Here is a 15,393-nt window from a genome sequence, read left to right as displayed (position 1 = left end):
GAGGGTAAATGAGTCTACTGATTGGAGGAAGGACTCTTGGTCAATGAAGTGAGCCCAGAGGTGGAGGTGACCGAAGAAGAGCTCAACGTCATGCCAAGTGCGAAATTCATTGAGGTGGGTATGTCAGGGGTTAAAACTGAGACCTTTGCTGAGTACAGAACGTTCAGTGTCACAGAGGGGGAGGTCAGAGGGCATAGTGAATACACGGCAAGGGGTCAGATCAGAAGGGGTGTGGTCAGAATGAAGTGAAGGGGAAGAAGCTCTGGAGGGGCATTAGTCCCCATCAGCTGCTGGAGCTTGCGTTCCTTGATACCTGAAAGGAAGAAAAAGTTTTTTGTTAATGCGTCAGATGAGACAATCTGATTCTATGAGCAGTGGTGTATAAAGTATTGAGTCTCCAGTTTCTTTGTCTGTGATCAGTAGTGTTTCCAGCTCTGTGTCTCCTCTGTATGTGTCTACAAATAGGCTTGTTTCGTGTACTGCAAACACACACACACCACAGGCCAAGTCATTGAGCAGTTGTGTATCCAGTAGTGAGTCCCCTATTTTTATGTTTGTGGACAGTAGTATATCCAGTATTGAGTCTCCTGTATCTCTGTCTGTGAGCAGTGGTGTTTCCAGCAGTGAGTCACCTCTATCTTTCTCTATGAACAGACGTGCCTCCTGTAGTGGGACGCCTGTATCTGCACCTATTAACAGTTGTGTATTCAGTAGTGATTCCCCTATTCTATGTCTATGAAAAGTGGTATCTCCAGTCGTGAGTCCCTTGTACTTGTGTGTATGAACAATGATGTATCCAGTAGTGAGTCTCCTCCAACTGTTTCAGTGATCTGACGTGTGTTCAGTAGTGAGAACCCTGCATCTGTATCTATGAACAGTGTTATATCCATCAGTGAGTCTCCTGTATCTATCTGTGATGTGGTGTTTCCACCAGTGAGCACGTGTGTCCACGAACAGTGGTGTTTCCAGCTGTAGGTCCCCTTTAACTGTGTCGATGAATAGTTGTGCTTCTAGCAGTATGTCGCCTGTATCTGTGTCTATGAACAGTGGTGTTTACAGCAGTTAGTCTGCTGTATCTGTGTCTGCAATCAGTCGTGTTTGCAGCAGTGATTATAATGCAACTGTGAATATGGGCAGTGATGTTTCCAGCTGTGTATCTCCTCTATCTTTGCCTATGTTCTTTCGTTTCCAGCAGTGAGTCTCGTGTGTCTCTGTCTACCGATAGTGATGTATCCGTTCGTGAGTCACCTGTATCTGTGTCAATGAACAATGGTGTTTAGAGCAATGGGTCTCACGTAGCTATGCCTCGTAAGGGGTACAGATAGGATTTTTGTGGCCACAAACGTGAATCCAGGATGGTATGTTGCCTCCCTCATGCTAGGGTCAAGGATGTCATGGAGCAGCTGCAGGACATTCTGAAGGGGGAGGGTGAACAGGTAGAGGTCATGGTATACATTGGTATCAACAACATAGGTAGAAAGAGGGATGAGACCCTGCAAGAAGAATTTAGGGAGCTATGTAGCAGATTAAAAATCAGGACTTCAAAGGTTGTAATCTCTGGATTATTCCCGGTGCCATGTACTGGTGAGTATAGGAATAAGAGGATACAGCAGATGAATGCGTGGCTGAAGAGATGATGCAGGATGGAGGGCTTTAGTTTTCTGGATCACTGGGTCTGTTTCTGGTGAAGGTGGGACCCGTGCTAGTTGGACCAGTTGCACCTGAACGGGAACGGGACCAACATCCTTGCTGGGAGATTTGCTTGTGCTGTTGGGGGGTTTAAAGTAAATTTGCAGGGGGATGGGATAAAGGTACAGTAGGCGGTGATGCACAGTCAAAATAATAGAAACTGAATCAGTCTGGAAGGCAGAGCAAATATAGACCTGTTAAGGCACGTGAAAAATGCAGGTCTGGATTGCAGCTATTTTAATGCAAGGAGTCTTACTAATAAGGCAGATAAATTGAGGGTGATGATTAGCACATGAGATTATGATATTATTGCTATCACAGAGACGTAGTTAAGGGAGGGGCAGGACTGGCAGCTCAATATTCCAGGGTATAGAATCTGCAGGCGAGAAAGGGGAGGTGGGGGGGGCGCGAGGTTGGTGGTAAAAGAGGAGGTGACATTGCACTCTTGATCAAGGAGTCAGTTACTGCAGTAAGGAGGGATGATATCTTAGAAGGTTCCTCAAATGAGGCCATATGCGTAGAACTTAGAAACAAAAAGGGGGGCAATCACTTGACTGGGAGTGTCCTATAGGTCTCCAAACAGTCAGGGAGAGATATATGAGCAGATATGTAGGCAAATCTCAGAGAGGTGTAAAAATAATAGGGTAATAATAGTGGGGGATTTCAACTTCCCCAATATCAACTGGGATAGTAATAGTGCAAAAGGCTTAAAGGGGGTGGAATTCTTAAAATTCATACAGAAGAGCTTTTTGAGCCAGTATGCAGAAAGTCCTACAAGAGAAGGGGCAGGACTGGACCTAATCCTAGGGAATGAAGCTGGACAAGTGGTAGAAGTGTTAGTGGGGGAGCATTTCAGGGATAGTGACCATAACTCTGTAAGATTTAAGGTAGTTATGGAAAAGGGCAAAGATGGACCAGAAATAAAGGTACTGAATTGGGGGAAGGCTGATTTGAATATGATAAAACAGGATCTGGCCAAAGTGGACTGGGAGCAACTACTTGTAGGAAAGTCTACATCAGAGCAGTGGGAGGCATTTAAAGAGGAAATAGTGAGAGTTCAGAGCCAACATGTTCCTGTTAAGGTGAAGAGTAGGACCAACAGGTCCAGGGAACCCTGGATGTCAAGGGATATAGAGGATTGGATAAGGAACAAAAAGGAGGCTTACAGCAGATTCAGAGGCCTGAAAACAGCAGAGGCACTAGAGTAGGATAGAAATTGTAGGGGGGTACTTAAACAAGTAATTTGGAGAGCGAAGAGGGGACATGAAAAAACACTGGCAGGCAAGATAAAGGAAAATCCCAAGGTGTTTTCTAAGTAGATTAAGAGCAAGGGGTTAACCAGTGAAAGAGTACAGACCAAAGTGGCAATCTGTGTGTGGAGGACATAGATGAGGTTTTAAATGATTACTTTTCATCTGTGTTCACGATGAAGAAGGCGATGTCGGTGTAGAGATGAGGGAGGGGAATTGTGATATACTTGAACAAATTAGCATTGAAATGGAGGAATTATTAGCTGTTTTAGCAGACTTAAAAGTGGATAAATCCCAGGCCCAGATGAGATGTATCCCAGGCTGTTATGTGAGGAAAGGGAGGAGATAGCAGGAGCTCTGACACAAATTTTCAAATTCTCTCTGGCCACAGAAGAGGTACCAGAGGAATGGAGGACAGCGAATTTGGTACCATTATTCAAGAAGGGTAGCAGGGATAAACCAGGTAATTACAGGCCGGTGAGTCTAACATCAGTGGTAGGGAAATTATTGGAAGAAAATCTGAGGGACAGGATTAATCTCCACTTGAGGAGGCAGGGATTAATCAGGGATAGTCAGCATGGCTTTGTCAGGGGGGAATGGTGTCTAACTAACTTGATTGAATTTTTCAAGGTGGTGAGTGGATGTGTAGATGAGGGTAAAGCAGTTGATGTAGTCTACATGGACTTCAGTACAGCTTTTGATGAGGTCCAATTTGAGATTGGTTAATAAGATAAAAGCCCATGGGATTCAGGGCAATTTGGCAAACTGGATCCAAAATTGACTTCGTGGCAGGAGGCAGAGAGTAATGATCGAGGGTTGTTTTTCCGAGTGGAAGCCTGTGACCAGTGGTGTACCACAGGGATTGGTGCTGGGCCCCTTGCTGCCTGTAGTGTACATTAATGATTTAGACATGAATATAGGAGGTGTGATCAGTAAATTTGCAGATGACACGAAAATTGGTGGTGTCATAAATAGTGAGGAGGAAAGCCGTAGATTACAGGACGCTATAGATGGGCTGGTAAGATGGGCGGAGCAGTGGCAAATAGAATTTAATCCTGAGAAGTGTGAGGTGATGCATGTTGGGAGGACTAACAAGGCAAGGGAATATACAATGGATGGTAGGACCCTAGGAAGTACAGAGGATCAGAGGGACCTTGGTGTACTTGTCCATAGATCACTGAAGGCAGCAGCACAGGTAGATATTGTAGTTAGGAAGGCATATGGGATACGTGCCTTTATTAGCCGAGGCATAGAATATAAGAGCAGGGAGGTTATGATGGAGCTGTATAAAATGCCAGTTAAGCCACAGCAAGAATACCGTTTACAGTTCTGGGACAGAAAAGGCTAGGGTTGTTTTTCTGAGAGCAGAGAAGGCTGAGGGGGGACATGACTGAGGTATACAAAATTATGAGGAGCATTGATAGGTCAGATAGGAAGAAACTTTTCCCCTTAGCAGAAGGGTCAATAACCAGGGAGCATAGATTTATGGTAAGTGGCAGGAGGTTTAGAGGGGACTTGAGGTGAAAAAGTTTTCAATCAGAGGGTGGTTGGAATTTGGAACGAACTACCTGAAGGGGTGGTAGAGGCAAGAACCCTCACAACATTTAAGAAGTATTTAGATGAGCACTTGAAACGCCATAGCATACACGGGTCAAGTGCTGGAAAATGGGATTAGAATAGTTAGGTGCTTGATGGCTGGCACAGACACTATGGGCCGAAGGGCCTGTTTCTGTGCTGTATCGCTCTATGACTCTATGACAGTGGTGCATCCAGCAGTGTGTATCCTCTCTGTGACTATGAACAGACATTTTTCCAGTACTGAGTCACCTGCTTCTCTGTCTGTAAACAGTCGTCTTTCCAGCAGTGAGTCTCGTAAATCAAAGCCATTTGACTAATAATCCAGAGGCTCAGGTTATTGTACTGGGGACATGGGTTCAATTCCAACACAGCAGATGGTGAAAATGGAATTCAATTAAAAAGTCTGGAATTACAAGCTTGTCTAATGGTAATCCTGAAACCATTGTCGATTGTTGTAAAAGCCCAGCTGGTTTACTAATGCCCCTTAGGGAAGGAAATCTTTCCTTACCTGGTCTGGCCTACAAGTGACTCCAGAGCCCCAGCAATGTGGTTTCCTTATCAAACCACTAAGTTGTATCAAAGCTCGGTGAAAATTAAGAAAAGAGATGAAAATGGACAGACTCCACTGGAAATGACAACCTAGGCACTGGAAATGACAACTGCAAACCCAGCCCTGGCGATCCTGCATAGTCCTCCTGACCAACATCGGGGGTTGTGCTAAAATTGGGAAAGCTGACCCACAGAGTAGTCAAGCAACAGCCTGACATAGTCATACTCACAGAATCATACCTTACAGATAATCACGCAGAGAGCACCATCAAAATCCTACCAGCAGAACAGACCCACCAGAAGTGGCACTAAAATAAAAGCAAAATGCTGCAGATGCTGGAAATCTGAAATAAAAACAAGAAATGCTGGAACCACTCAGCAGGTCTGGCAGCATCTGTGGAAAGAGAAGCAGAGTTAACGTTTCAGGTCAGTGACCCTTCTTCGGAACGGTTCTGAAGAAGGGTCACTGACCCGAAACGTTAACTCTGCTTCTCTTTCCACAGATGCTGCCAGACCTGCTAAGTGGTTCCAGCATTTCTTGTTTTTACACCAGAAGTGGCGACAGACTGGTATACAGTCGGGAGGGAGTTGCCTTGGGAGTCCTCAATATTGAATGTGGACCCCATGAAATCTCATGACGTCAAGTCAAACATGGGCAAGAAAACTCCTGCTGATTACCACCAACTGCACAGCCGCCACCCCGTCTCCCCCAACCCCTGCCCCCTGGCTGCTGAATCAGTGCTTCTCCATGTTGAACATCAATTGGAGAAGACACTGAGGGTAGCAAGGACACAGAATATACTCTGGGTGGGAACTTCAATGTCCATCACCAATAGTGGTTCAGTAGCACCACTACTGACCGAGCTGGCTGATTCCTAAAGGACATGACTGCTAGACTGGGTCAGCAGCAGGTGGTGAGGGAACCAACAAGAGGGGAGAAGAAAACTACTTGACCTCGTCTCACCAATCTATTTGTCGCAGATGCAGCTGTCCGTGATAGTATTTGTAGGAGTGACCACCTTACAGTCCTTGGGAAGATGAAGTCCCGTCTTCACATTGAGGATATCTACCATCATGCTAAATGGGATAGACTTTGAACAGATCTAGAAACTCAAAACTGGGCATCCATGACTCGCCGTGGGCCATCAGCAGCAGCAGAAATGTATTCAACCACAACATGTAACCTCATGGCCACATTTCCCACCACCCCCACCCCCCCTCCCCAACTCTACCATTACAAACTATTCAGGGGATCAAACTTGGTTCAATGAATAGTACAAGAGGGCATGACAGTAACAGCAACAGCAACAGGCAAACCTACAAAAATGAGGTGTCAGCTGGTGAAGGTGCAACACCGGACTCTTGCATGCCTAACAGTGGAAACAGCATGCGATAGAGAAGGATGAGCGATTCCCACAATCAATGGATCAGACCTAAGCTTTGCAGTGTTGTCATCCAGTCATAAATGGTGGTCGATGATAAAACAACGAACAGGAGGAGCAGCTGCCACAAAAACCCCTCCACAATGATGGTGTGGGAACTCGGCAGCTCAGTGCGAAAGACAAGGCTAAAGCATTTGCATCCAGCTTCATCCAGAAGTGCCAAGTGGATGGTCCATCTCAGCCTCCTCCTAAGGTCCTCGGCATCATAGATGGCAGTCAAATGCCAGTAATGACCATCTCCAACAAGGGAGATATCCAACCATCTCTCCTTGTCATTCAATAGCATTACCATCACTGAATCCCCAGTATAAACATCCTTGAGGTTAACATTGACCAGGAATTGAACTGGACCAGCCACATAAGTACTGTGACGACAAAAGCAGGTCGGACTTGGTGATTCTGCAGCGAATAACTCACCTCCTGACTCCCCACATCCTGCCCATCTACAAGGCACAAGTTAGGAATGTGATGGAATACTCTCCACTTGCCTGGATGAGTGCAGCTCCAACAATACACAAGAAACTCGTTACCCTCCAGAACAAAGCAGTCCTCTTGATTGACACACCATTTATCACTTTCAATATTCACACCCTTCATCACCACGCACAGTGGCTGCAGTGTTTATCATCTACAAGATGTACTGCAGCAACTCACCAAGGATCCTTGACAGCACCTTCCAAACCAGCAACCTCTACCACCTAGAAGGACAAGGTCAGCAGGTGCGTGGGAATACCACCACCTGCACACACTCCTCCAAGCCACACATCATCCTGACTTGGAACTACATTGCCACTCTTTTTCTGTCACTGGGTCAAAATCCAGTTGCTCCCTTCCTACCAACATTATACCACATGGACTGCAATGGTTCAAGAAGGTGGCTTACCGTCACCTTCGCAATGGCAATTGGGGATGGCTAACAAATGCTGGGTAGCTAGTGATGCCCACCTCCTGTGAAAGAATAAAAACACAATCACCTTGGAGTATGTTCTTGACACAACTGGAGTGCAGGATGTTACACAACTGGTTAACTCTTTCAGCTGGCTTCAGTTTCTCCGTGAAGCCACTCCATTCAGTGTCATGAACTCATAGGACCCAGGTTCAGTGCATACCTTGGAAACCTCTGCAGGAGACGAGGTTCCTTTGGTTGGATGTATGACCTAAACATTTCATCCCACGTATCGTCTAGACAGCTCTGTACCCGCATTTCTGTCATATATAGACGTTTTCTTCCCATGTTTGTCAAGAACCTTTTCTTGCACTTTTGGAAATTTGGACCAATGATGTCTGGGCAGTGTGGTTCTTACTCGGGGTGTTGTTCCTAGGTGTAGCATGGCATAACGTCTCAAAGCCCCTATGGTGCTGAATCTGCCCTTGTACATCTTCGATCTCTGTCCCTTTGTCCCACAGGTTGCAGTATTTTAAATATTGTCCGCTGCCCCGTGCCATTGTATTCCACAGTCTGCCGACCCACTTTCCAAATACTGTTTTAGTTCGGAGTCTAGAGGAGGATTGAGGAATGAACTGATCGAGTTGTTTAAACATTAAAGGGATTTGATTGGGTAAATAAAGAGGAATAATTTCTTCAGCCAACTGAATCACCAGCTGGTGTCTGACCTGATGAATGTTTCCAGCAGTTTCTGTTTTTAATGTTGCATTTTCACGAGAGCAGTTTTCCTAACAAAACGGAACTTGTCTCAAGGACGCATTTGCTTTTTCAGCTCTTCTCACACAAGAGCGTTCTTTATATTTCCACACAAGTGTTTTAAAGCCTGCAGTTTCTGAACACAGCCTCCTGCGTCACAGGAGTTCAAACGATATTTCTCTCAGGACCAACCTGTTCTAATCGCTCCTTATTCACCATTCGCAATCTTTTCATTTCTCCTCCATTCATTTCAATCGCACATTTCAGCAGATAACTTGAATTCGGAACAATTTCCAACTTGATGCGCCGCCTCAGCTTGTCAGCCCATCTTTCATTCACTTCATCTGCTCAGAGAAAAGCGCCAGCCAGCGTGTAAAAAAAAACCCAGGTCTTCAGTTAGCTTTGAAATTATCAACAGATTCCCAAGAAAATGTTGTGAGCAATGGCGCCGCTGCCCTTCCGGAGGTCAGTCCTGCTTTCACAGCGCTTGTCTGACTGGCCATCCCACAGATCAAAAAGTATCGACTGGTTTCAAGGCACAGATGTACATTGGTGTAAATGGGAGATCCATCCCCAGGAACAGCGGTGGTGTCAGAACAACATAAACGCTTAAATATTGAATGTGAGTGTTATATTAGGTAATCCCGCAGTAAAGTGACAATGAAATGGAAGGAGGAAAGTAAAGGAGGGTGAGTGATCGTGGAAGGAGAAAAATGTGGGATTTGCATTTTGGAGTATCAAGTACAGCCATGTGAGAGCGCGAGGTTTTGATGCAGTAAATTGGTTTCCGTCAGCAAAACAAGAAAAATATAACAAACATACAATGAAAACTGATTCTTTATTGCAGGCGAAGCAGAAAGCAAAGGTATAAAGACAGCTGGTGTTGGAACGCGGATTCAAACTGAGGTGACTGCGGCCACAACACAGAGAATTAACTACAATATGATCACAGCACCACATGCCAACTGCACAGTGTAGCGAGTACTCTATAAATACAGTTAAAAACGGAACTGCTTCGAAAAGATGCATTTTGGTGAAGACCAAAATAAGAAGTTAAAAATACTCCCACGAATGGAATTCGACACATGTCCCAGCAGTGACTACAGCTTTAATGCACTGCTTTAGACCGTTCACTCAGAGTATCATAAATAACTGATTACAGCTTTGAATCTAACTGAAAACTGGGTTCCCCCGATTGCCCACCGAGTCCAAGGTTTTGTATTGGACGGAGAGAATCCAACCAGAAGCTGTGGGTCCCAAACGGAGTCGAGATTTATCCACAAATAGAGTCATATATTCCCCAACTTCACACAAAAGTGAAATGTTGCAGATGCTGGAAATGTGAAATATAAAAAGAGAATGCTGGAGTTACTCAGCAGGTTTGACAGCATCTTTGTAATGAGAAACAGAGTTAATGTTCCAGGATGATGACGTTTAGGAAGTTACACAATGACTGAAAAGTTTGACTTGTTAAAATTGCATTGTTGCTGTCAGCAATTTCAATCCCGCTCTCCTATATCATAGATGAGAATACTCACCATTATACTAATGAGGAACACATCCACAGTCTACAGATGGTGGCGTTCATGGTTCTTGTTCCACTCAGTCTTTCCAAAAATACATTTGATAACATTTGATTGTATTCTCTCTGTCCAATGCAAAACCATGAAGTGGGCGGGCAATCATCAGGAAAACCAGCTTTCAGTTAGTTTCAAAACTGTAGACAGTTATTGATGGTAACCTGGGTGAACGGTCTAAGCTAGTAGATGAAAGCTGTAGTCGGTGCTGGGGCGTGTGTCGAATTCCATTCGCGGGGAGTATTGTTGACTTCTTATTTTGGTCTTGTCATCAAAATCCATCTTTTCGAAGCAGTTTCGTTTTTGAGTGTGTTATAGGGTAAGCGCTGAGCTGCCCAGGTGGTACGTGGCGCCGTGATCTTACAGTGGTTAGTACTCTGCGTCGTGGCCGCTGCAACCTCGGTTCAAATCCGAATTATGGCACCAGCTGTCTTTGTACCTTTGTTTTCTCCTACGCCTGCTGGACGAACGCAATGAAGAATTACTTTGCATGATTGTTACGTTTTTTCTTTTACGCGAACGGAAACCAATTCCATTTGTTAAAAGAAAATTTACAATTCACATTTCCATCTCTTTGTAAATTCAGATCCAGAGTAATTGGATCGAGGAGACTGAGTAACAAACACCCGCGCAGAAAAGTGCAGACAATTTGAGGCACAGAAACATACACACAGACAGTTACACAGACAGACATAAGCACAAAGACAAATTTACCAACAGACAGTTAAGTTCACGCCACACAAGTATGAGGCAAGAACGAATCCGACCATCTCTTCTTGATAGTAAATAATGGCAATTCTCTCTCTCTCTTTGGCCTCCTTGTCTCGAAAGACAATGGGTAAGCGCCATTGCGTGTATTAATAAAAAAACAAAAAAGTCATTGCAGATTCTGCAAAATTCAGTTCAGCAATTGTCTTTCGGGTGGGATTTTCGAAAAGAGCAACACGGATCATGTCCGACAAGAATGATGAAAAGTCACAGAGTAGAAACGTTAACTCTGTTTGTCTCTGCACAAATAATGCCAGACCTGCTGAGTATTTCCTGCACTTCCTGTGGTTTTTTAATTTCAGATTCCCAGCATCCACAGTATTTTGTGTGGATGTATTCTGAATGTCCAGAATGGATTGAAGTGTATTTTAAATTGGCCTACAACTGGATATTTATCTTGCCTGTTTTGTATAAAATGGGGTGAGGGGAGGCGGGAACCTGCCCAGTGTGCAGGACACAGGACGAGAATCTGTTCCATTTCCTGGTCACATGTCCGCAGTTAAATGATTTCAAGCACTTTGCTCAGCAGTTGTGTGAGGTTTCCTTGCTGGATGAGGGCAGCAGAGTGGGATTGGGAATCCCATGGGAATCTATTTTGAGATGGAGATTGAAGAAGAGTCTCTTCGGGCCTGGTGGAGCGGCGATGAACTGAGCGAATAGTGTGACCAGATTCCTGATCATTCAAAGAAGGAATTTTGATGTGTTTATTTTGTTTGTTTTTTCTTCACGGGAGTCGAACAAAACTGAAAGCGTATTCGAAAAATATCCTCTTGTGAGCATGTATAAGGCTCTGTGTAGATATTATTCTCAAAATAATTGAAAGATGGAATATTCACCATTTGTTCAAGTTCAGTACATTAATATGTGAAATGGGCAGCAAATTGGATTTGAATTTCTGAAGTGAATAAAGAGTAAATTAAAAACTATACAGTATGAGCCGTCATGCGGCAGAGCTGAAGTAATCTTGTGATTACTCGAAGGTTAAAAATCAAAGACAACCACAGGGGATAGTAAGTTATCAGGTGTAGATGGAAATGTGGAGTAATCAACTCAGCAATGAACTTATTGAAAGGCGGAGCAGGTTCGTGTGGTCCAGTGATCTACTCCTGCTCCTAATTCGCATGTTCCTGCATTTACCGTTTAAACTAGGCGACCACTGATTAACTAATTGCTATTATCCCTGGATCGCTTTTATGATCAATGTTGAATGTTTTTAAAATGATTTTTTTTTTGTTTCCGTGAGTAAATGGGCCCAGGTCGCGCGAATACATCGACAAATGAACTATGTTCTGCTAAACATAGTCCCGGATTGGCCTGAATGTGACTCCTGTCGAACAGCAACGCATTAATTGGTACCTGCTTATTTCAGAAGAGGAAATCAAATAGTGTTTCAGCAAGCGACATCCATACACAAAACCACCGCTGCTCCTGGAATACAACTCAGTATTATGTGACTTTAAATAAATTCCACATTGTTTGTATTGGATAACATACTGACCCAGGGAGTCCTTCACACAAACTGAGATGTGGATGGGACACGAACATCTGTTTCTGGAGTTAAAGGCTGCACAGATAGAGGCATTGAGTCCAAAAGCAGGGCAGTTATGCCAGATTTTTCTAAAGCTCCGGTTAGGACCCAACTAGAGCATTGTGTCCACTTCTGGTCTGATTGGATAGCTCGGTGGAGAACCGGCATGAATTCGATGGACCGAGTGGCCTCCCTCTAAAGTCTAACCGACTTTCTGACTCCAGACACAAACCCAGGGGGCGAGCTACTAGAAAAAACACTGTTCATAGACACAAACCAAGTCAACTCGCTACTGGAAATTCCATAGCTGAAGGTTCAAAAAATCCACAATGGTGATGGAGGAAATGTTGGCGAAATAGAGACAATAAAAGACCAAAAGCAGTACATGTCCTTTACAAGATTGATCTGTTTATTACTTTACGGATTTCACACATATTTGTCCTCCACCTCCTTATCTTTAGATATTAATTTGACACAGGATTATTCTCCTTTCACCCACCCCTGGGATTTCTCACATGTTCTGAATCATATCCCACATTTCACCTATTCTCACACCAACCTAAACCTCAGTGCTGGTTCCTTTATCTCTTTGGGTCCAGCAGTGTGATTTAATGCAATGAAATTCTACCTCTATTCTTTTTTCTTTTGGGCCTCCTTATCTCGAGAGACAATGGATACGCGCCTGGAGGTGGTCAGTGGTTTGTGAAGCAGCGCCTGGAGTGGCTATAAAGGCCAATTCTAGAGTGACAGGCTCTTCCACAGGTGCTGCAGAGAAATTTGTTTGTCGGGGCTGTTGCACAGTTGGCTCTCCCCTTGCGCCTCTGTCTTTTTTCCTGCCAACTACTAAGTCTCTTCGACTCGCCACAATTTAGCCCTGTCTTTATGGCTGCCCGCCAGCTCTGGCAAATGCTGGCAACTGACTCCCACGGCTTGTGATCAATGTCACACGATTTCATGTCGCGTTTGCAGACGTCTTTATAGCGGAGACATGGACAGCCGGTGGGTCTGATACCAGTGGCGAGCTCGCTGCACAATGTGTCTTTGGGGATCCTGCCATCTTCCATGCGGCTCACATGGCCAAGCCATCTCAAGCGCCGCTGACTCAGTAGTGTGTATAAGCTGGGGGTGTTGGCCGCTTCAAGGACTTCTGTGTTGGAGATATAGTCCTGCCACCTGATGCCAAGTATTCTCCGAAGGCAGCGAAGATGGAATGAATTGAGACGTCGCTCTTGGCTGGCATACGTTGTCCAGGCCTCGCTGCTGTAGAGCAAGGTACTGAGGACACAGGCCTGATACACTCGGACTTTTGTGTTCCGTGTCAGTGCGCCATTTTCCCACACTCTCTTGGCCAGTCTGGACATAGCAGTGGAAGCCTTACCCATGCGCTTGTTGATTTCTGCATCTAGAGACAGGTTACTGGTGATAGTTGAGCCTAGGTAGGTGAACTCTTGAACCACTTCCAGAGCGTGGTCGCCAATATTGATGGATGGAGCATTTCTGACGTCCTGCCCCATGATGTTCATTTTCTTGAGGCTGATGGTTAGGCCAAATTCATTGCAGGCAGACGCAAACCTGTCGATGAGACTCTGCAGGCACTCTTCAGTGTGAGATGTTAAAGCAGCATCGTCAGCAAAGAGGAGTTCTCTGATGAGGACTTTCCGTACTTTGGACTTCGCTCTTAGACGGGCAAGGTTGAACAACCTGCCCCCTGATCTTGTGTGGAGGAAAATTCCTTCTTCAGAGGATTTGAACGCATGTGAAAGCAGCAGGGAGAAGAAAATCCCAAAAAGTGTGGGTGCGAGAACACAGCCCTGTTTCACACCACTCAGGATAGGAAAGGGCTCTGATGAGGAGCCACCATGTTGAATTGTGCCTTTCATATTGTCATGGAATGAGGTGACGATACTTAGTAGCTTTGGTGGACATCCGATCTTTTCTAGTAGTCTGAAGAGACCACGTCTGCTGACGAGGTCAAAGGCTTTGGTGAGATCAATGAAAGCAATGTAGAGGGGCATCTGTTGTTCACGGCATTTCCCCTGTATCTGACGAAGGGAGAACAGCATGTCAATGGTCGATCTCTCTGCACGAAAGCCACACTGTGCCTCAGGGTAGACGCGCTCGGCCAGCTTCTGGAGCCTGTTCAGAGCGACTCGAGCAAAGACTTTCCCCACTATGCTGAGCAGGGAGATTCCACGGTAGTTGTTGCAGTCACCGCGGTCACCTTTGTTTTTATAGAGGGTGATGATGTTGGCATCGCGCATGTCCTGGGGTACTGCTCCCTCGTCCCAGCACAGGCATAGCAGTTCATGTAGTGCTGAGAGTATAGCAGGCTTGGCACTCTTGATTATTTCAGGGGTAATGCTGTCCTTCCCAGGGGCTTTTCCGCTGGCTAGGGAATCAATGGCATCACTGAGTTCCGATTTGGTTGGCTGTATGTCCAGCTCATCCGTGACTGGTAGAGGCTGGGCTGCATTGAGGTCAGTCTCAGTGACAGCATTCTCCCTGGAGTACAGTTCTAGGTAGTGCTCAACCCAGCGGTCCATCTGTTTGCGTTGGTCAGTGATTATGTCCCCCGATTTAGATTTGAGGGGGGCGATCTTCTTGATGGTTGGCCCAAGAGCTCTCTTCATGCCATCATACATTCCTCTGATGTTTCCGGTGTCTGAGGCCAGCTGAATATGACTGCATAGGTGTTGCCAGTAGTCGTTTGCGCAACGCCTAGCTGTTCTTTGTGCAGTACTTCTGGCTGCTTTAAGTGCTGCGGATGTTAAATCGCTGGGGGCTTTCTTGTAGTTCAACAGTGCAATGCGCTTAGCGGCTATGACAGGTTCCAGCTCTTCATTATGAGATTGAAACCAGTCTGCATTTCTCTTCGCACTTTTGCCTTAGGTGGTCAAAGCTGACTCATAGATGGCGTCTCTGATGTGGGCCCACTTGGTCTCAGCATCCCCTGTGGGAGTGTTTTGAAGGGCTGTTACAAGTGAATTTAGAAATTTTTGTAACAGCTGTGGGTGAGAAATTCTGCTCGTGTTGATGCGCGGGTGGCCCTTCTGCTTGGAATGATGCAACTTCTTTGGTCTGAGTCTAACCTTGCTGCACACCAGGGAGTGGTCGGTGTCGCAGTCCACACTGTGGAAGCTGCGTGTGATTTGAACACTGTTTAAGGCGGCTCGCCTTGTGACAATGAGGTCTAGCTGGTGCCAACGACGTGATCTTGGGTGCCTCCATGAAACCTGGTGACAGGGTTTAGTGTGAAAGAACGAGTTGGTGATGCAGAGGTTATGATAGGTACATAACTCAAGCAGTCTCTGCCCGTTCTCATTCATCCTTCCAACGCCATAGCGCCCAAGGCAGGAGGGCCATGAGTCAT

Source organism: Heterodontus francisci, chromosome 29, assembly GCF_036365525.1.
Source record: "Heterodontus francisci isolate sHetFra1 chromosome 29, sHetFra1.hap1, whole genome shotgun sequence".
Taxonomy (NCBI): domain Eukaryota; kingdom Metazoa; phylum Chordata; class Chondrichthyes; order Heterodontiformes; family Heterodontidae; genus Heterodontus; species Heterodontus francisci.
This window is presented reverse-complemented; position numbering follows the sequence as displayed.